Genomic DNA, 21,589 nt, shown 5'->3' with positions numbered 1-21,589 from the left:
TCGATAGGGTGTGAAGGACGAGCCGGGAATGCCCCCCTTCCCATGAGGTTTCAGTCGCCCCATCACAACCGGCTCATACCTGGCTTTCCACAAAGCTCCGAAGTGGCTGCCATCTTTCTTTCCAGAGGGAGAAGGCAACAAAACATTTCTTGATTCTCCTGGTCAATACTAACCTTTAGTGTATAAAAATTATGCAAATGAGAACACAATGACATGATTTAAATTGGCCCTGGTTTCTCAGAGTTGGAGTGCTATTAAATATATAATAGCAATACTACTACTACTGGACTGGAGCGATAGCAGAGCAGGTAGGGTGTTTGCCTTGCATGCAGCCAACATGGCTGACCCGAGTTCGATTCCTCCACTCCTCTCGGAGATCCTGGCAAGCTACCGAGAGTATCTCATCCTCACGGCAAAGCCTAGAAAGCTACCGGTGACGTATTTGATATGCCAAAAAACAGTAACAACAAGTCTCACAATTTGTTGTGAGATGTTACTGGTGCCCGCTCGAGCAAATCAATGAACAAAGGGAAGACAGTGCTACTACTACTACTACTACTACTACTACTACTACTACTACTACTACATCCATAATTCAAAACAAATTAACAAAGAAAAGTAGGAGGACCAATATAATATTTTGCAAGATCCAACTTCAAAGCAAGAAAAGTCATCAAGAATAGAGAAACACAATGATATAGGAGTCAATTCTCCAAGGAGAAACACTAACCCTTAACATACATGTGCCAACCAACAGGAAATCCAAAGTAACTGAGGATAAACAGACAGACTCTAAGCGATCTTTATGAGATGGTGAAACTAAAGACTTTTTAGCCTCAGAAAAAGGATATATCCAGCAGAATCAAAATGAGCATAATAAACTCAACAACAGCACAAACCAATGGAATATAATTAACATATATATACTACACTCTACACCCTCAAACAGTTGAATATGAACACTTATGATTTGTTTGTTTGATTTTGAGTCAGGGCTCAAGGTTTACTCCTGGTTCTGTGCTCAGAGATCATTTCTGACAGTGCTTGGGGGACTAAACAAAGTGTAGGGACTCAAACCCAGGGTGGCCAGGCAAGACAAATCACCCTTCCTGCTGCCCTACTATCTCTCTGCCCACAAAATTGTTTTTCTTTTTTTTTTTTTTGTTAGTTTGCTTAGTTTGGGGACCACACCCAGCTGTTAGCAGAGTTTATTTCTGATTCTGTACTCAGGAATCACTCCGGGGACCATAAGAAGTGCTGGGACCTGGGTTGTTCATGCAAAGCAAATACCTCACGTGATGTACTATCTCTCTGACCCCTACAGCATGACACTTATTTTTCTCAAGGTCACACACATGGAAAACTTTATCAGGATTCTGGGCCACAAAGGACACCTTCACACATTTTAAAAAAAGAAATAAATGCCTACTCTCAGATCACAACAAAATGAAACTAAAAATCACAACAGAAATATGACTGAAAGAAATAAAATTTATGGAAATTTGACAATTTGCTTTAAAACAATATGTGATCCAAAGAAGTCTCAGAAAAATGTACAAATAATCACTCACTTTCACTGTACCCCGTTGTTCATCGATTTGCTCGAATGGGCCCAGTAACATTGTGAGACTTGTTACTGTGTTTGGCATATTAAATACGCCACGAGTAGCTTGTCAGGCTTTGCCATATGAGAGGGAGATATTCTCTGTAGCTCACCGGGCTCTCTGAGAGGGGCGCAGGAATCAAACTCGGGTTGGCCCTGTCAGCTGTGTTCAAGACAAACGCCCTACCTGCTGTGCTTTCGCTTTCGCCCATACAAATAATAAACTCTGGAAAACTTGTGTTGATTACTATTTACTATAAATGGTTAGGAATGTTTCTACGTGTGGTAAATATTTATCACCTATGTGTATGGCATTGTAGGGACATAAATATCACCCCAAAACCAGAGGGAAAATAAGGTCAAAAAGAGTTCAATAACTGCCCAAAACTAGCCACAGTTAGCATGAGGCTAGTCCTTGCCTTCTCTCCCCAATTGTCCTGTCGCTTTTTTTTTTCTTTTTGGGTCACTCCCAGCCAATAGCACAGCGGTAGGGCGTTTGCCTTACAAGCGGCCAACATGGCCGACCCAAGTTCGATTCCTCCGCCCCTCTCGGAGAGCCCAGCAAGCTACGGAGAGTATCTCGCCCACACAGCAGAGCCTGGCAAGCTACCCGTGATGTATTTGATATGCCAAACACAGCAACAACAAGTCTCATGATGGAGACGTTACTGGGCCCTCTCAAGCAAATCAATGAACAACGGGAGGACCGTGTCTACTGTGTCTACCCAGCCAATACTCAGGGGTTCCTCCTGGCTCTGCACTCAGGAGTTACTCCTGGTGGTGCTAGGGGACCATATGGGATGCTGAGAATCGAACCTGGGTTGGCCACGTGCAAGGCAAACGCCCTACCCGCTGTGCTATCTCTTCAGCCCTGTCCTGTCGCTTCTTAAGTCCGTGCCACACCTGGACGTTGCAGCCTTAGAAGCCTTATTACTTCCTTGGTCCTGCTCCCTCTGACAACCTATAATATGAAGGGCAAACTAGGCTCCTGTATTTTTAATGATAAATCCTATTACATTTCTCTTTTTAAAATCTAAAAATGAATTATTAAAAGATTTTATCTCCTCCTTCCCTTTGTAATTTTATTTTTGGCTTTCTGGGCCACAACCAGTGGTATGGCCCACCTATTTATGCCTCTGTGCTTGGTGGTTAATGCTGGGGGTGCATGGGGGACCATGTGAAGATGGACCTGGGTCTCCTGCCATGAAAAACCTGTACTCAGTCCAGTGAGTTTTCTGGACCTCAAGAATCTAATAGCTGGGGGCTGGATAATAGCACAGTCGGTAGGGAGTTTGCCTTGCATGTGGCCGACCCGGGTTCAATTCCCACCATCCCATATGGTCCCCTGAGCACCGCCAGGTGTAATTCCTGAGTGCAGAACCAGGAGAAACCCCTGTGCATCATCGGGTGTGACCCAAAAAGTAAAAAAGAATTTAATACCCAATATAACACCCATTCTGTGACCCAAAAAGCAAAAAAGAATCTAATACCCTTCTAAAGAATCTAATACCCTTCTAATAAGGCCTTAAGTTAGCTGAATCCATCTACCTCTCAGGTTCTGAGGTGACCCTCCATCTTATTTTCCTTTTGGTCATATTGGTTGATTTTTCTAGGTCATATCAGACCTCTCTCTGATTTGGGTACTTCACTGTTATTGTTTCTTTCACCTGGAAAATTTTACTTCTTAAGTACTGGGGAACAGGTTCCTTCTCAAATGGAATTTCTGATGAAGACACCTTCACACCTCCCTGCTTCTCCCCGCCCCCTCTCTCTTTGTGTGTGAGTGTATGTGTGTGTGTGAGAGAGAGAGAGAAAGAAAGAGAGAGAGAGAGACAGAGAGATAGAGAGAGAGGGAGTGAGAGGGAGAAAGAGAGAGTATGGGCTTTATTTAATTCTTACATACGAATAAAAGTTTCTATTAGGGGAGATGTTTCCCATTACACCCCTAACTACAGAAGGACTTCACTCCTAGTAGATGCTCAAGAAATAAATGTCGAATGAAAGGTGAAATAAAATGAACACCTAAAGAAAGGAAGCAAAGCAGGGTGACTGTAAGACCTTGAAAGATTAAAAAAAAAAGTCTGGAATTTTGCCGGAAGAGGAACTGTAGTCACTGAACATTGGAGAGAATTCCCTAGCCTAGATCTGCATTTACAGTCTCATACAAAATACGATAATTTTAACACGATAATAAATCCTGAAAGATCACATCTCCACCTCAGGGTAAGCCTCCCTGGAACTAAAACCTCTGTGAATACTGATAGACCAAGGATTTTTCAAAGGCAACCACATCTCCTTTTGAGCCATGCTCACTGTAACTATAGGTTAATGTGGCTGTGAGTCTTGGGAATAATACTCACTTTGAATTATTATTTAGCTGACTTAAATAAATCTAGGAAGAAAAATTAGTAGAGAGCTAAGAGGTGGCAAGTGGTTTAGAACCTTCACTCAGCATGGGGCTCTTAACACAGAACACAATGAATTTCCTCTCGTTAATAACAAGATATTGACCTACACACCATGTCACGACCCAACATGAGAAGCTGAGTCTATAATTCTTTATTAATTATTGGACACTTACTTGAGAAACAGTAACTGGTGAACCTAATTACTTGAGAATAATAGAGGTGTCATGGACCACTTGCATTAAATAAGGATGCAGGTTTGACTCTCAAAAGACCAAGAAAAGAGCATCTTTTTGTTCTCCAGAAACATTAATAATACAGCATGACTTTAAACACCATGAGCTTTATGCTGGGCTGCTAGCTGTTGGAGTACAGATCTTCGCCTGCCCAGTGTGGGCCTATGGACAATTTTGTGACTTTCCCATAGTGTGAAAATGCTAAGAATTCCCTTGAAACTGTATTTTAACTTAAAAACTTTTGAGTGTTTATGTGGTCTAGTGATGAGTGATGTGTTCACAGGATGCTGGGCTGTGCTGAAGAGCCCCAGTCCTTACTTACCTTTATGATCTTGGCGGTCAACAACTCTTCAGTGGACCATTTAGTACTTTCCATGAGGCACTTAGTATTTTCTTATAATGTACTTTGTGGGATCAGAAGATTGTTTCAAGTGGTAGAGCTTTGAAATGTGTGAGGAGGGGATGGAGAGGTAAGACAGTGGGTAGGGCACTTGCCTTGCACGCGGCTAACCTGAGTTCCATCCCCAGCATCCTACATGGTCTTCCAAGCACCACCAGGATAGATTCCTGAGTGCAGAGCCAGGAGTAAGCCCTGAGCATCACCAGGTATGGCCCAAAAACCAAAAAAGAAAAAATACTGTGTGAGGTCCTGAGTTGTACCCAGTACCATGAAAAAAATATATAGGTCTTGCAGGTCTTGTTTTAAATGACCTTGCCCAACTTCCAGCAATATCTAAGTGCTCTTATGTAAGTGTTAGTATATTTAAGGCAGGCTAGGCTAAGTAGGTTCAACGTATTACATGAATTTCAATGATTATATGAATTTATTATGGGTTGTCCCACTATAAGTCAAGGAAGATGTGATGATAACTGTCCAGAGATCCTGTGAGCTCCAGCAGAGGCTGAGGCCTTCCTCCCCTGAAACTACACCCAGGTGCGGTGCTCACCCCTTTACTCTTGTGGTATCCTCATGCTCTAGCTAGATTCTCCTTAGCACATCACTTGAATGTGACTGTGAAGGGGAGCCATCAGTTAGAAGTGAAATTTAAGCTGAGAGTTGTCAGATGGGCAGGAGCTATCCAAGCATGAGGAATAGAGGCCAGGGAAGAATGTAACGGGAAATGCTATGGAAAAATGGAGGTAATACTGAGTCCTGCTAAAGTATTACTCAAAGAGACAGTGCCATTTTGGTGTCTGGGAGAGAGAGGATTCAATGTGAGCAACTCCAAAGAGTGAGAGAACTTGAAGCCTGAGAAAATATGCAGGATTTTCATCTGTACTATTGCTTGGAAGTGTGAGATATTGAACACTCATCCAAAGATTACCCTTTACCTACTGCATGATGCAAATGTAAGAGGAACTGTGGACAAGAGAGAAGGGCTTTTGGTCTCATGAACCTTATTAATCTTGTTAACCTACACATCTGCTAGGTAGAATTTCAGTTAAAAGAGATGAGGGAATTGTTTCCTTGTAAGTTTAAGTGTAGAAACAAAATACTAACAGTTGTAGGACTTTAGATTGTTCAACCACAAAGAAAAAGTTAGTTTCTCTTCCCCTTCAACCATGATCCCACTGATAAAGCTCACATGCTCAACAATAAGAAATTAGTACCAGGCTTTACAGAAATAGGTGATCAAAGTCCCCATTTGGTTCTTAGGAAAGAGAAAATAGTTAAGTGTTAAACTGCACGATGACCCAAGAACAACAATGGAATATATTGAAACCAGGAAATGGGGGCAGGGAAAGGGGGGCTTTCTTACATGTCCTCTCTCTTTTCTTGTCAGGGCATAAAATGCAAACAAAAAGCATTTTACTAGAGGGCAAGTTTTGTCTGTGATCCTTTCAAGAAATTAGAGGAGCAAATCTGTTTAAAGTTTCCCTTCTGATCTCTGTAATGCTCCATCAAACAAGACTACAACCCTCTTGGTTGGCAAATTGCTGCTTTCAACAATGGGGAATACTATTCTTGACAGATAAAATAGAGGTTAATGGGACAGAAAGCAGCAAACCACAGCCACCTGCCAAGTCAGTGGAAAAGATTTGGTGGCGGCATTCCAGGGCAGCCCCAGTGTGGGAATAGGATGGGAGAGGTGTGGCTGATATCTCAGCGGGGCTCAAATTTGTTTTCAGTCTATTTTCTGTCAGTAATAGAGACAGAAGAAAAGGCACAGAGAACCCAGCCTTTCTAGGAGAAACAATAAAATTTACGTGGATATTTTTTCGCTTGACATTGCAGTTAAAGCAATTAATTTGAGTTCATTAACAAAGTTCGTCAAATTAACAATTTGGAGCTTGCAATGTATGACTTTGTGTCTGCCTGCTTCATTTCTGTATTTTGGTGCCACCTGGACATCCCGGACCACAGCAGACGATCAATAAGTGTTTGTGATATGAATGAGTATTAGAATCTATACTTGCACTGAGGGGCTAGAGTGACATCACAGCGGGTAGGGCGTTTGTCTTGCACTCAGCTGGACCTGAGTTCAATTCCTCCGTCTTTGATTCTTCACCCTCTCGGAGAGCCCAGCAAGCTATGGAGAATATTTCGCCCACACGGCAAAGCCTGGCAAGCTACCCGTGATGTAGTTGATATGCCAGTAACAAGAAGTCTCAAGAAGTCTCACAGTAACAAGAAGTCTCACAATGTTGCTGGGCCTGCTTGAGCAAATTGATGAACAACGGGAGGACAGTGACAGTGACAGTGACTTGCACTGAGATTGGAAATTCGTACTTATTTAATGGCTGTCATATGCAGATCATGTACAGGTCAGATGGTGAGATCCTAAGTAGTTCAGAAGTAGCACATCATTTCAATATTTTTGTATATGGTTCTTTCAGGAAATTAGAGATGTAAATGTGTTTTTACATCTTTTTACATTTCAAAGTGGGAACTTTTCAACACAGTTTTCACTTTGAAGAAACTAAGATGCATGAAAGATAGAGTAATTTTCCTAGTAACTCAAATAGTGAAGTTTGAACATGAACTTGGATGGACCTGATTCCAGAAATTTCTCTGAGCTTGAATAATGTATGAGGAAGATCTATACCAGATGAATCACTCCTAGTTCCCAGATAGCATTTATCAATGACTATATTTCTTTTATATTCATCAATTCATTTTATTTACTTTTTTGAGGGCAACATCTGGTGGTGTTCAGAACTTACTCCTGGCTCTGTGCTCATGAGTAACTTCTGGCAGTACTCAGAGGACCATCTACGGTGCTGGGAATTGAACCTGGGTCAGCTTCATGCAAGGCAAGTACCCTCCCATTGGATAATCAAGCCCATTCATTTTAGATTTTATGTGACAGAAAGAAAATGTAAATCTTACTGCTTTGAATTTTATGATCGTCTTGAAAGTGTCCACCTTGATAGATTCTAGCTATTAAAAGCCTTCATATTACGGACTTCATTCCTAATGAAGCCAACTAACTCTAACTCTCCTGCCCCCGCACCTGGCTGTCCTCACCAGGGCCCCTTGGAGGGAGGCGGGTTGAGTTTCCCTCTCCCCCCCCACCCCCAGCAGAGCCCCAGCAGCCGAAGACCTCCAGAACCAGCCACAGGCATGCTGAGACCACTCTCCACACGTCTGGACAAGCCTCATGCATGAGGAACCGGCAGAGGAACCCAGGTATGCAGGTCCCGGGGCTGAGAACTCCAAGCTTGCTTGGATTGGGACTGGGCCTTCTCTACCCAGATCCCTCATCTTCCAGTAGGTAGGCATCACACCCACCAGCTGCCACCGGATCCAGGTTGGTCCCATCAATGGCCAAGACGCAGATACTATAAAACCCAGCTCCAGGAAGTGCGCAGCCTCATTCACGGCCACGCGGCATCTTATTATCTCATTTTTCCTTTGGAGAACCCGGCAGGCTACCGAAAGTATCCTGCCTGCACAGCAGAGTCTGTCAAACGTCCCGTGTCGTACTTAGTATGCCAAATACCAGTAACAATGATGGGTCTCATTCTCCTAACCCTGAAAGAGCATTGAATATGGCTCTTTTAAAATCTCGGGGGTGGGAAGAAGGAGACGTTACTGGTGCCTGCTCAAGGCAATCGAAGAACAACAAGATGATCGTGATTGTGATTGCAGACTTGATTCCTAGTGAAGCCAACTAACTCTTTCTTGGAAATCCCATGTTCTCTGGAGGATGAGGTACTGACCAATTTGCTGGACAAATTCTGTTAACTAAGTCTGGGTGAGAACTTGGCTCCAAACTGTCTCCAAACTGGGTGTTTCTGCCCATCCTTGATTCTGTTCCAGTCATTCTTAAGAAGACCTGCAAATACCAGGAACACTGCAGCACCCTCTTGGCTACTACCTGCAAACCCACAGCACACTGGCAGGTATCTCCATGCTATCCCAACCCCCAACCAAAGACGACCACAATGCCATCCGCTATGGACAATGTTGTTCTCTCTGTTCAGCCCAGCATAGAAATACGGAACTCAGTACGTCTTCCTACTGATCAATCCCTCACGGCAAAGCTGTGTGTGTGCCCACTTGACTGAGCTCTGCACTGCAGCCTGAGCCCCACTGGTTTGTAGCTTACATCTTTCTTTCTAAGGTCACTGCCTAGTTCTCAGTCCTGTGGTCACAGTGTCTGAGCCCAGATATAATAAGCCAACTGACCTCATTTATCAAGGAAGAACATCTTTTATCTGTGATATTTAAAGCATTTACACTATAACACTATATTAAAGTTTGTAAAGTTCAACCTGTAAGGTTTGTATTGAGAAACAGGGAGATTAGATTTCGTCATTATTGCTATATCAATACCGAAATCAGGAATGTGCAAGAAACAATGGAGAGGGGGGAAAAGTGCCCTAAACACCATACACAGAAGTTTGATAGGTCTTTCTCCTCTGGAATAAGTTCCTTCATTTCTCTTCATATTCTGGTCATTTGATTTGCATATGCATTAAACCTAAGAACAAAAAGGATCTGTCATGGGACTGATTCCATTTGTTCTTTGCTGAAGTCACTGAACAATGTCTCCCTTGTGAAAAAGAAGCAGGTTTTAAACCTTTGACCTGAAACACACAAAAGCACTAATTGAAACATAGCATAGGAGAAGCATTTAAAAGGATACCTTATGTATCTGAAAAGGAAGAGACAGATACCCAATCTTGGTCCGTGGGCAAAAAATTGAAAGAGTACAGAAGACAAAGGGAAGGATATTTGTCAGCTACAGCTCTTCTTCAAGCTGCATCTGATTATTACTCAAGGTATGAACTCACACTGCTTATCCTGGTTGTCATAGGCATGATTTCAGAGCCAGTTTAAGAACGTGCCCTTTTTGGGCTGTCCTTCATATGGATTTGACTACATGTAGATCTTGGGAATGCAGTTCCCATTAGTTATTTCCATCAGATATACTGGGTGTGATTCAACACTTTTGCGGGCTTTACCCCCAAGCCTCACCCTCCGAAAAGAAAACAGAGAGAATGTCTGTAGCTACGTAGAAGGGTAGAACTCTGGAAACCCTAGGTGTAGCCATCTTGATGATTCTTACATGTCCAAAATAGCACTGCATGGATTGTGCCCTACATTCTAATGCCACTTGATTCCAATGCATTCAGCTGACTATTTCTCTCTACTTCCTCTGCACAATCACTAGGGCTTCAGAGATGGAACAGATCTGAGCTCTCCTAGAAGTTCTTCCCCTACCAACACATGGCATACTTTAGTATTGGATGAAGCACCAAAACCACTTCAACCCAAAAGAGGAGGCAAGAAATTTCTTAAGGAGCTGGAGCAATAGTACAGCGGACTTTTTTACCTTGCATGTGGCTGACCTGGGTTTGATTCCCAGCATCCCATATGACCCTCGGTACACCGCCAGGAGTAATTCCTGAGTACACGAGCCAGGCATAACCCCTGAGCATCAACAGATGTTACCCAAAAAGAAAATTAAAAAAAGAAAAAGTCTTCCCCCATCTTCTTTACTTGTTTCCCTTGCTCCAAAGAACTAATCCGGTTGTGAAGAAAGTAGAAACTGCACACATTTCATCTGTAAGGACAGTCATACTGGAGAAGTATTGAAATGTATTAGTAAGTATTTTTCATGAGTGTGCATGCATGCCCAGGGAACAGGGATTTGTTAAGAGCTCATAATAACACTATACCTAAGGCAATTTTGTCACAGGAGAATGTGGTCCATCCAGCCTTGGGAATTTTATCTTGTACAACTTTAGTGCATTTTGTAGCTGGAGTGGAACCCAGAGTTTACAAATCTAGGGTGTCGAGAACATAGGGGAGATGGCTCAATCAGAGAAACATCTTGAAAGATCGATGAACTCAGGTGATTGCATGGAAACAAAGCTTTCCACATTTCCTTTCACACTTAAGTTACCACAGTGTTTGCTCTGTACCCACTAAACACCTTCGCATCAGATTCATCCTGTACCCTTTCTTTTAAACACTAAACTGTAGCAGATCTGGTGTCATCCTAGCCTGAAATTCCTCAAGAATCACAAGACCATGAAAAAGGTGGGCAAAAGATGTTTTGTCTGCATAGCAGTTCTACAATACTGTAGAAGAGCAAGAAAGATAGATAGCCTGGTTTCCCAGAAATCTAATTACAATCCTGTTTGTCAGGAAGGAATAGTGAGAGGAACAGCATCATACAGAGATCATCCCACTCACATGAGCTCCATTGCCAGGTCCAGAGAAGAGCTTTGTTCACACGAGTCCATTGCCTGGCCTCTTTGACCTGCCTGGCCTAGCGGAGTCCCTGATAGCAGGAGTTACTACTTTCAGTTGTCATCAATCCTTTCCCCTTAACACTGAATTCATCTTAAAATTTCCTGGCAGATAATGTCTCGGTTAGGATGATAAAACACACACATTGGCTCCATATACAGATTGTAGATTGGTGCCTTTGTGTGCATGCAGGGAGCTGACACCGAATCCCATCTCCATGCGGAGGTGGATCTTGACTCAGGGCAGACTGATAAAAATGCTCTGTTCATTTCTGTCTATAGCTGTTATTTATAAAGGCCGGTCTCCCTGAAATTCAACACCTCTGATTCATGGACATCCCCAAAGAGACTGTGAAAGCACCCAGACTGTTTCTCATCACTGCTTCTCAGTGTGGCCTGTGGCTGCAGCCAATTTTCCAACAAACACTTGATGTTAAGGTGTCTCACCTCCCCCATTTGTCCCAGGCACAGCTCCGATGGCCACTGAGGGTTTCCTGTGCAGAGGCGGCATCTGGCTCAAGGGAAAAGCAGAGCTGACACAGATGCTTTGATCCTGACTGGCTGTTCAAGAGCTTTTCCCGCATAAACCCTTTCGCATGCTTGTAAGGCAGCTCTTCGGAATGGCCTCATCTGGGTTGGTGAAGCACAACCTTGAGGCAGATAAAGGATCATGCTGACTAAAGAGCATGAAAAGGGCTGAGCAGCGGCTCTTTTTGAAACTTCATGGCCAAGACAGATCTCAGGTCAAATCCTGCTACAATATACAGAATTGTATGAACTACAGAGCCTGTTCCAAAGCAGATGCAGAGTAGCTCATCCACCTTTTCAGGAAATAGTTAAATTATAGATCTTTACTTTTTTTTTTAAGAATAATGACATTTTCTATTTTTTGCATGTTATTTTTTCAAAAGGTATTTATGGTCTTTGGTGGGGATGATGGGTTTTGCAGTAACATTGTAGATCAAGCACCTAAATATCAACACTATTACCTAAACTACTTTAAAATCACGATCACAATCATCCTGTTGAACATTGATTTCCTCGAGCAGGCACCAGTAATATCTCCTTGTTCCTAGCCCTTGAGATTTTAGAAAGTGTCATATTCAAGGCTCTTTCAGTGTCAGGAGAATGAGACCCATCAATGTTACTGGTTTTTGGCATACTGAGTACTCTAAAATAATTTTTAAAAATATTTACTTTTTAGGGGGCTTGGGGCCACACCTGGTGGAGCGCAGAGCTCACTCCTGGCTCTGTACTAAGGAAGTCCTCCTTGCTCTGCACTCAGTGACACTCCTGGTAGTGTCAGGTGGCCAAATTTATTTATTTATTTTTTATTGAATCACCGTGAGACACCTACAGAATTACACACTTTTCTGATTATGTTTCAGTTATAAAATGATCAAGCACCCATCCCTCCACCAGTGCCCATTCTCCACTACCGATGTTTCCAGTACCCCTCCTGCCATTCTCATCTCTTCCAATTCCCTGCCTATGTGGTAGGTACATTCCTGCTTACTCTCTTTCTCTCTCTCTCTCTCTCTCTCTCTCTCTCTCTCTCTCTCTCTCTCTCTCTCTCCCCCCCCCCCTTTTGGGTGTTATGATTTGCAAGACAGGTACTAAGAGGCCAACACGTTTGGTCCATAGTCTACTATAAGAACACATATTCAATCCCGAGCAATCTGTCCAACCATCGTATACTTCTTCTCTATCCCAGCTGTCTTCTCTCCCGGCCTGGCTTTCAAGCCATGGAGAGATCCTCCTTGCCCTTATCTCTACTGTCTTTAGGTGTTAGTTTCCTACTATGTTACTTTCTATTCCACAAATGACTATAATCATTGTATGTCTGTTCCTCTCTTTCCGACTAGTTTTACTCTCCATGTTTTACTCAGCATGATACTCTCCATGTTGTTCCACTTATATGCAAATTTCATGACTTCATCTTTTCTATCAGCTGTATATTATTCCATTGTGTAGATGTACCAAAGTTTCTTTAGCCAGTCATCTACTCTTAGACATTTGGGTATTTTCCAGATTCTGGTTATTGTAAACAGTGCGGCAATAAATATATGCAGATGACATTTCTACTATATATTTTTTTGCATCTCCGGGATATATTCCCATAAGTGGTATTTCTGTGTCAGGTGGCCAAGTTTAGTGTCAGAGATAGAACTAAGTTGGTCATGTGCAAGGCCAGCACTTTTCCCTCTGTGTACTATCTCTCTGGCTCCTGAACTAAATTCTTAAAAGAAGAAAAAAAATGATTGTTTTAGTTTTTACAAAAGCATCAAGTCTTACTATTTTATATTGGCAGTGCTGCTACTGTTATACCAGGCCTACCACCAAAGTGCCAGGATCCCACACGATCTCAAGCTTCCTCCCCACCCATCTGCACCCTCAGATCAGAGCTATTTAAGGATACCACCTCGTATCTTTCTTGACAGAACCACAGAGGTAAATGCAGTGTGAGGTTCCAGGCTGGAATTTATTTTCTTTGGCTACAAACTATCAGCAATCATATAAACAAAATACTAGAAATGAGCTTCCTGGGCATGATTAAACCTTTGACTGCCCTCCCTAAGGACAGCGTGGGCTTGTCAATATGCTTCAAAAAAGTTGTGTCATATTTTAGTATTTTTAGTATTTTGACAACATTCCCACCAGCAGTGGATGACAGTTCCTTTTCAGCACATCCTTGCCAACACAGATTGCTGCCAGTTGTTTTTATTCTTTTTTATATGTGACATTCTCACCAGTGTGTGAATATATCTGATTGTTGTCTTCAGATTTCCCTCATCTGACTCTACCTTTGGGGCTGGAGCGACAGCACAGTGGTAGGGCATTTGCCTTGCACGCAGCCAGCCCGGCTGAGCTAGGTTCGATTTTTCCACCCCTCTCAGAGAGCCCGGCAAGCTATTGAGAGTATCTCGCCCACACAGCAAAGCCTGGCAAGCTCCCCGTGACGTATTTGATATGCCAAACACAGTAACAAGTCTCACAGTGGAGATGTTACTGGCCTCGCTCGAGCAAATTGATGAACAATGGGAGGGCAGTGTTGACAGTGTTGACACTACCTTTGTGGAAAAGAGTATGGTGATTTCTCAGAAAAGTAAGAATTAAGCTGCCATACATAATGACCCACAATCCCTCTTCTGGGTCTCTTCCCCTTGGGCACAAAACATTCATTCAAAAGGACATATGCACATTGTGATTCACTGAAGCACTAAGCACAATAGGTAAGGCATGGAATCAACCTCAGTGTCCAATCACAGATGGATTATATTATGAAGGTGTAATGTAGATACACAGTGGAATACTATGCAGCTGAAAAATGACGCAAATGGCTGGAATTTGGATGGAACTGAAGGATATCATGTGTGAAGCAAACCAGAAGAAGGACCAATACGAGATTATCTACTTATTTGTGATATACAGACAAACAGGACAAGGATTTGCCAGATATAAAAGGGAATACACTTAGATCAGCCTGAATGCTATAATATAGGAAGGAGAAGGACAGGGAAAGAAAGAAATTGAGGTGGTGGGGGGAGTAAGAAAAGGTGGACAGAAAATTTAACTGGGGCATGGGAACAGTGATCTTGGGCATAACGACACGGTAGAAATGTGTAACAGGGATATATCTAGATCACAGAGCCAAACAATACTGAAAGCATGAGACCCAATTCACAACAACCAGACTTAAAAAGTGCCTGTCGAAATAAAAATGTGTCTGTCAAGGAGGCAGACTGGGGAATGAGGGGGAACCTTAGGACGCAGGTGGAGGGAAGTTAACACTTGTGGTGGAATTAATGTTGGAACATTATATGCCTAAGACTCAACTGTGAATAACTGTAAATCACTGGGGCTGAATAAAACTTTAAAAAATACTGAAATATGAACCTCTGTACTGTTTGGTCAATAGCCACTGTCCTCAAATTATTTGAATGTTTCATTGCTGCTTCCTTCCCTGGGAATCCTAGAGATGCCTAGTCTCAGATGCCTGGAAAATGAAATCTTTTCCAGGGCTAGCAGAGCCTCTGGGAGCCTGCTCTGTCTCCGTGACCAGTGTTCATTTCAGTCCCGATTGGTCACGGACTTGATAGATTGGTTGCTGACTATCTTGAATGTCACTCAGACTTAGGATAATGAGTATGTTCTTGAAGGGTGCTTAATCCTTCCACGTGAGCCAACCCATATGCTTGAATACATTTAATTTCACTGATGAAAGTCCATTCTTAAAATTTATCACATTAATGAATATGAAAACATTTTTTTCCAATTAGAAAAAAAAGAGCATTTCTGTACTAACAAAATTTTGAGTGTCGGTCATGATATAATTAACAAAATACTTGTACATCCATCCACTCTTGAGTACGTACACAAGACATGATTTTCCCCTAACACACCGCCCTCCATTTACTCTGAAGTATTTAAAAATGAAAACACATTATAACAATAGTGGTAAGAAGTGTGAAGGGGGCTGGAAAGATAGACCAAAGGACTAAGCCTGTCTGGCACACAGAAGCCCTGTGCTTGATGCCTAGACCAGCACTACTTCCCGTCCCAGCTGCAACAGGTACAGCCCTGGTAGTTTTCAGCATTGCTGGACCCAAACACTGAACAATCAGGCTTATATAGTCAGCCAAAATTACTGGCTGTGGCCCTGGAGACCCCTGAGCACTTCTATCTTGGGGTCTTTGCTTAGTCTTTCTCCTTCCTGCCCCCACACCATAAAACCAGACCAGCAAAAGGTCTGAGTTTTCATCCTACTTTCAAGTGAATAGGAGAGACTGCCTCAAGCTCGTGGAAGTGGGCAAAAGACAGAATCCTGGGCTGTGACAGAGGGCTGTCTCAGCACTGACATCACAGGGCTGCACACTGCCTGGCCTCCACCTGCCACGGGACTAAAGCTTCAACCCTGTCATGGTTGGAGAATCTTCATCTTGGGCAGACTCACATTTCTTATAATAGGTTGTGAGCAAAACCCAACTCTGCCCCAGAGGGAGACATTATCTTTCCTCTACTGAACAATAAACAGAACTGTCCTCTGTTCCAGATGGATTCATTATCTCCGTCTTCTAAGGCTGTTCACTATACAAATATCTTGAAAGAGACAGTTCAGAATAAAGTGCTGGCAAGACGCACTGAAGAATTATCTCCTAATAGCCCCCGTAATGAAACTGATTAGGATTCTAAGTGGAAGCTTATTCCACTACTGGAAAGACTGAACATTTATAGATTCAAAAGATTGAATGTAGATATGATTTCAAATTAGAACTGGTATAGGAAAGTGCTATTTGTGATTATGTCCCTCACACAGTGGCATGTTTTCCCTTATTACAACCCTCTGACCATCACTATCCTACAAAACATAATCATGTCAAAGGGCTTTAATCAGTGGCTTCACACCTTCCTTGGAAGAGTTAAAGATGAGTGAATCTAGAATTTAAAATCTCTAAGCTTTCTAATGTCAGACTTCCAAATGTTCCAGAGGTCCTAAATCTTCAGAGATCAGGAACATGTTGGTATAATAAACACAAGCTATAACTACAACAGAAAAAACATGAGCACAAGAACGTGCACACAGTTAAGTGGGAATCACAAAATCTCTGAGCCCAACTGATGGAATGAGTCTTTTCAATGGTATGGAGGCCTCAAGTTATCTGTACTGAAAACTGCAATGCCCCAAGGGAGAGAGAGAGAGAGAGAGAGAGAGAGAGAGAGAGAGAGAGAGAGAGAGAGAGAGAGAGAGAGAGAGATATTAAGAAGGAAACTACCTGTCATAGAGGCAGGGGGTGGGGTGGAATGGGGGTGGTGGGAGGGATATTAGGGATGTTGGTGGTGGGAAAGTTACACTTGTGGAGGGATGGGTGTTCGATCATTGTATGACTGAAACTCAATCATGAAAGTTTTGTAACTATATCTCACAGTGATTCAATAAAAATTATTTTAAAAAATCCCTGAAACAAGGGTAGTTATTAATATGGAACCCATTTACTATGATCATCAAAAAGTCCATTTTACTGGTGGTGGAGAACTTGCTTCGCATGTGAAGCTCTGGGTATGATTACTAACAAAATAAGCCACTAAACAAATAAATAATAAGTCAAATCTCAGATAAATTCAGTTTAATCCCATTAGCTTGTATATCTAGATGTCTTATAGCTGAGACTCTCAGTTCTCTGAATTAAACCCCTGATCAGGAATGATCAGGAAGACTTGAAAACAAAAACAAAAACTTGACACAGACTATTAAAATTGGTGTTTCAAAGAGACAATTTTTTTGAAATTGAGCTGGGCTGTGTTTCTTAAAACCTGATTCTGACAGGATTTATGATTATTCAATTAGAAAGGAGGAAAAATTAGAAGTGAGTGAATAATGAGAGGAAGGCAAAAATTAATAACTCAGTGAATAATTGATGACAGTGTGACATAAAACTGGTGTGAAACAACCTCAGAACCAGAAAGAACTCAAACTGTTTATATTCTTGGTGATTTGGTGGAAGGGCGAAGCTCTCTATGAAGGTCCACAGCTATTTGGAATGACTATATGAGAGCAGAAGCACTGCTAGTTTCTTAAAAAGCCCATTTCAAACTGCTTTATTTATCCCAGGCAAAATGATGGAAAAGCATATATTATATTTTCAAACTATTTCAATGCGACAAAAATGTGTTGCTGTTTAAAGCAGAAGAGAGAGCCCAATATTTATTGTATGTCTTTCAGTTGCAAAGCACCTTTCCTAACACTTATCCTTTCAACAGGCATGAGGCGGGAATTATCATTCCATTTCAGAGACTGAAAACTCAGGTTCTATGGGCTCAAATAACTTGCCGAGAGCCAAATAACTGTTAAGAGAATCAAATTGAGATTCAAATCTAGCCTTTGTTTTTCCCTATTATTCAGACTTCTAGAGTGAAAATTCACCTTAGGGAATAATTTGTTCATATACAATTTCCTGAAGCAACTGAAAAATAATAATTCTACTCATTTAGTGATTTTTCTCTAAAAACTCCCTATATTAATTAGTTCTGTCAAATTCTATAGGTTAAAAATCAAGCTGAAGGTCATAACTGCTCCTTTCTTTGTTATATTTTCCCCTTTTCCTTATGTTTATTATTGGTATGACTGTTGTTGCAATAACTGGTGGAGAAGGGGTGGTACTCACACATTTGATTGTGGTACTAGAACACAGTGGCCGAGGTACTCAAGATCACACACTTTTGTTGTATTGCCAAAAATCTCAAATAGCAGTGTTGCTTGGACTGCATTTGGCATGACAGTTGGTACTAGAGATCAAACTCTAGGCCTCAAGCATGTCAAGCAGACACCACCACACTCTACCACATTTTGTTAATACTTAATTTTGTTCTAAGAACACTTTTGGTGGGTTATTTAATAAGGTTTGCAAATGGCTCTTTCCTAAAAGAGATCTGGAAAGAAGATTGGTTACTTTCTACCTTCTAGCATGAAATGGGGCTGGAGTGATAGCACAGCAGGTAGGGCGTTTGCCTTGCACACAGCCGACCTGGGCTAACCCGGTTTCGATTCCTCCAGCCCTCTTGGAGAGCCTGGCAAGCTACCAAGAGTGTTCTGCCCACATGGCAAAGCCTGGCAAGCTACCCATGACGTATTCGATATGCCAAAAACAGTAACAACAAGTCTCACAATAGAGACTTTACTGGTGCCCGCTCGAGCAAACAGATGAACAATGGGAGGACAGTACTACAGTGCTACAGCATGAAATGAATGAATTGACAGTAAACACTGTTAATAAGTCACACACATGGGTTAACATACCAACATGACTTGTAAGCCCTGGGGAAGAAATCATTCTCCTGGAATTGTGGACCATAGGATTTGAAAGGACTTCCCTCTTATCTCTACACAGACAAATCTCCTAGTCATGTGAGTGAAATAAATTCCTTCAGTACTACTAGTTAAAACAAATATATCATCAGATGAGAGAGTGTTCTAAGATGACTTTATGATAGACCACTCAACTATAATCTCCTAAGACAGGGAGGAAGAGGTAGACTTCCCAAAGGGGTATTCTCACATTATCAGAAGTCGGCCCAGAGGAAGTATAGCCAGTCAAGTGCTTGGCATACTTGTGGTTTGATCTCTGGCACAAAATATGGTTCCCGAAGCTCTACTAGGAGTGATACTTGAGCACAGAGCCAGGAGTAAGCCCTGAACGAAGCCAGTCGTGGCCTCCAAACCCAAACCAGAAAAGAACTCCTCAGTTTAAATTAAGTAGAAAATGGTTGGAATTGTTAAATAATAGATTACCTCCAAATACTCAGCTACCAGGCAGTTCATATAATTTACACATTTATAATTGCCCTTTTCTTTCCTAAAGGCAATAGTTGACATAGTTCACTGAGCAGAATTCATTTCTGAGAGAGGATAAAACTACCAAAAACAAACTTAAGAATAGTGATTCTCTATCCCCAGATTAAGATTCAAGAGGAAGAGACTAAAAAAGTAGTAGAAAGCAGATAATGCAAAATTTAGAATGACCCAGTTCAATTTCCTAAACTGCCTTAAGTAAACCATATTTAAAACAGCATATGACTTAGGCATAATTATATTTGTTTCTGTAATAAAAGGGCAACAAAGGATAACAATAAAAAATAGTGATGGCATAACAATATTATTTTTTCTGTGGGGGGATTACCCATGTGTTGGTTAAGAGCTACTCCTGGCAACACTTGCCAATGAGGCTAGAGCCCAAGGAAGTGTTGCTTGGGCTTGAGAATGATTTCTTCCCCAGGGCTTACAAGTCATGTTGGTATGTTAACCCATGTGTGTGACTTATTAACAGTGTTTACTGTCAATTCATTCATTTCATGCTGTAGCACTGTAGTACTGTCCTCCCATTGTTCATCTGTTTGCTCGAGCGGGCACCAGTAAAGTCTCTATTGTGAGACTTGTTGTTACTGTTTTTGGCATATCAAATACGTCATGGGTAGCTTGTTTAGTCCTGAGATGCCAGACATCTTGCTTGCAGTAGAACCACTCTGGAGCTGCTCAGGGGTTGGGGGTCTATAGAGGCACAGCCTGAAATGATTTAGGGGCCACAATGTGCCAGAGATTGAACCAAAGTTGGGTGTATGCAAGATATATGCCCTAACATATATGTAATCCCTGAGTACAAGGCCAGGAGAAAGTCCTGAGCACTACTGGGTGTGGACCTCCAAACAACCCCCCAAGTCATTCATACAAAGAAAACTTTTATGAGGACAGGAAACAGAGCAATTTATTTTTAATCTATTGGGCTTCCAGTTCTTTAAGCTATGAATCCAAATGTGATGGTTAAACCATGACTTCTTAGCAACTAATACCAGGACACTGGCCAGGTGATCATGCCTTGTTCGGTCATCAGGAATTAACCATAGACTTTTTGTCTTCTTCTTTTTTTTGCGGGGGGGTGGGGCAGAGGTTACTACTGGCTCTGCACTCAGGAATTATTCCTGGCAGTGCTTGGGGAACCATATGAGTTACTGGGGATTGAACCCGGGTCAGCCGAGTGCAAGGCAAACATCCTACCCGCTATACTATTGCTCCAGCCCCAACTTTTTGGCTTCTTATTCTCTCCTTTATCCCTTTAGCATTTAATAGGTGACATAAATGTGACACCCCAGTAAGAACTATAACTATTGTACTCAGAACTTCATCCTGAGAATGTGGCACAATTTTTGGTACCAAAACTGTTTAATAAATATTTATTATAAATAACTCTACTGAATACGGCTGTAATCAAACACTGAACTAGATACCAAAATTATAAAAATACTGTCCCATAGATTCTTCTGAAGTCCCCAAAGGTGTGTTCAGGTGAGTAGACAGAATGGCATCTATGACTATAAACCGCTACACTGCACTGTCTTCCCATTGTTCATAGATTTGCTCGAGTGGTCCCAGTAACGTCTCCATCATGAGACTTATTCTTACTGTGTTTGGCAAATGAATAAATCACGGGTAGATTGCCAGGCTTTGCTGTGCGTGTGAGATACTCTTGGTAGCTTGCCAGGTTTTCCAAGAGGGGCAGAGGAATCTAACCCGGCTTGGCCGGGCCAGCTGCACGCAAGGCAAACGCCCTACCACTGCCCTATTGCTCCAGCCCATGAATATAAAGAATAGGATATTTTTTTTCCCAGAGCAGGACTTTGTAAGCAGGACTTTGAGGTATTTGTAAGCAGTAACTAAAGTAGAAATGTTGATGTTCTATCACTGGACCCACTGTGAGCAGGCTGAAATTATGTCCCTAAAACAAACAAGCTCTTCTCCTTACTTCCTGGATTAAATGACCAGCAAACTGACTGCCTCCTTCTTGAAGATGCTAAATGCTGGTCCATCACTTCATCACTGGGCAAGCTGGCTACTGTCATATACAGTCACATTTCACAGTGTCCCCAAGGGTGCACATGGACCACTCAGATGACTAACTTTGGTTTTGGTTAACTTTATGGAGTTGCCTTGCTTTCTTCTCTTATCCTCTGATCCCAGAACTGTGGGGAAGGGAGACAGGATCATGCTGGATTTTCAAAATGACACCCAGGACCTGGAAATGGTCTGGAAAGTGTGAAAAAGGCCCAGTAAACAGCCAGATAGAAGAGGGACATTATCAGTGCTTTAAAGA

At 42.0% G+C, this 21,589-nt stretch overlaps 1 protein-coding gene across 1 annotated transcript in view; it reads right to left on the bottom strand.

The window, feature by feature from the left end:
• The window catches only part of LHFPL6 (LHFPL tetraspan subfamily member 6), a 262,165-nt gene that overhangs the window by 2,107 nt on the left and 238,469 nt on the right, over positions 1-21,589 (bottom strand). The window lies entirely within an intron of this gene.

Source organism: Sorex fumeus, unplaced genomic scaffold, assembly GCF_029834395.1.
Source record: "Sorex fumeus unplaced genomic scaffold, SorFum_2.1 ptg000061l, whole genome shotgun sequence".
Classification (NCBI taxonomy): Eukaryota; Metazoa; Chordata; class Mammalia; order Eulipotyphla; family Soricidae; genus Sorex; species Sorex fumeus.
The sequence above is the reverse complement of the archived record's forward strand: the minus strand, read 5'-3'. Positions and strand labels throughout refer to the sequence as shown.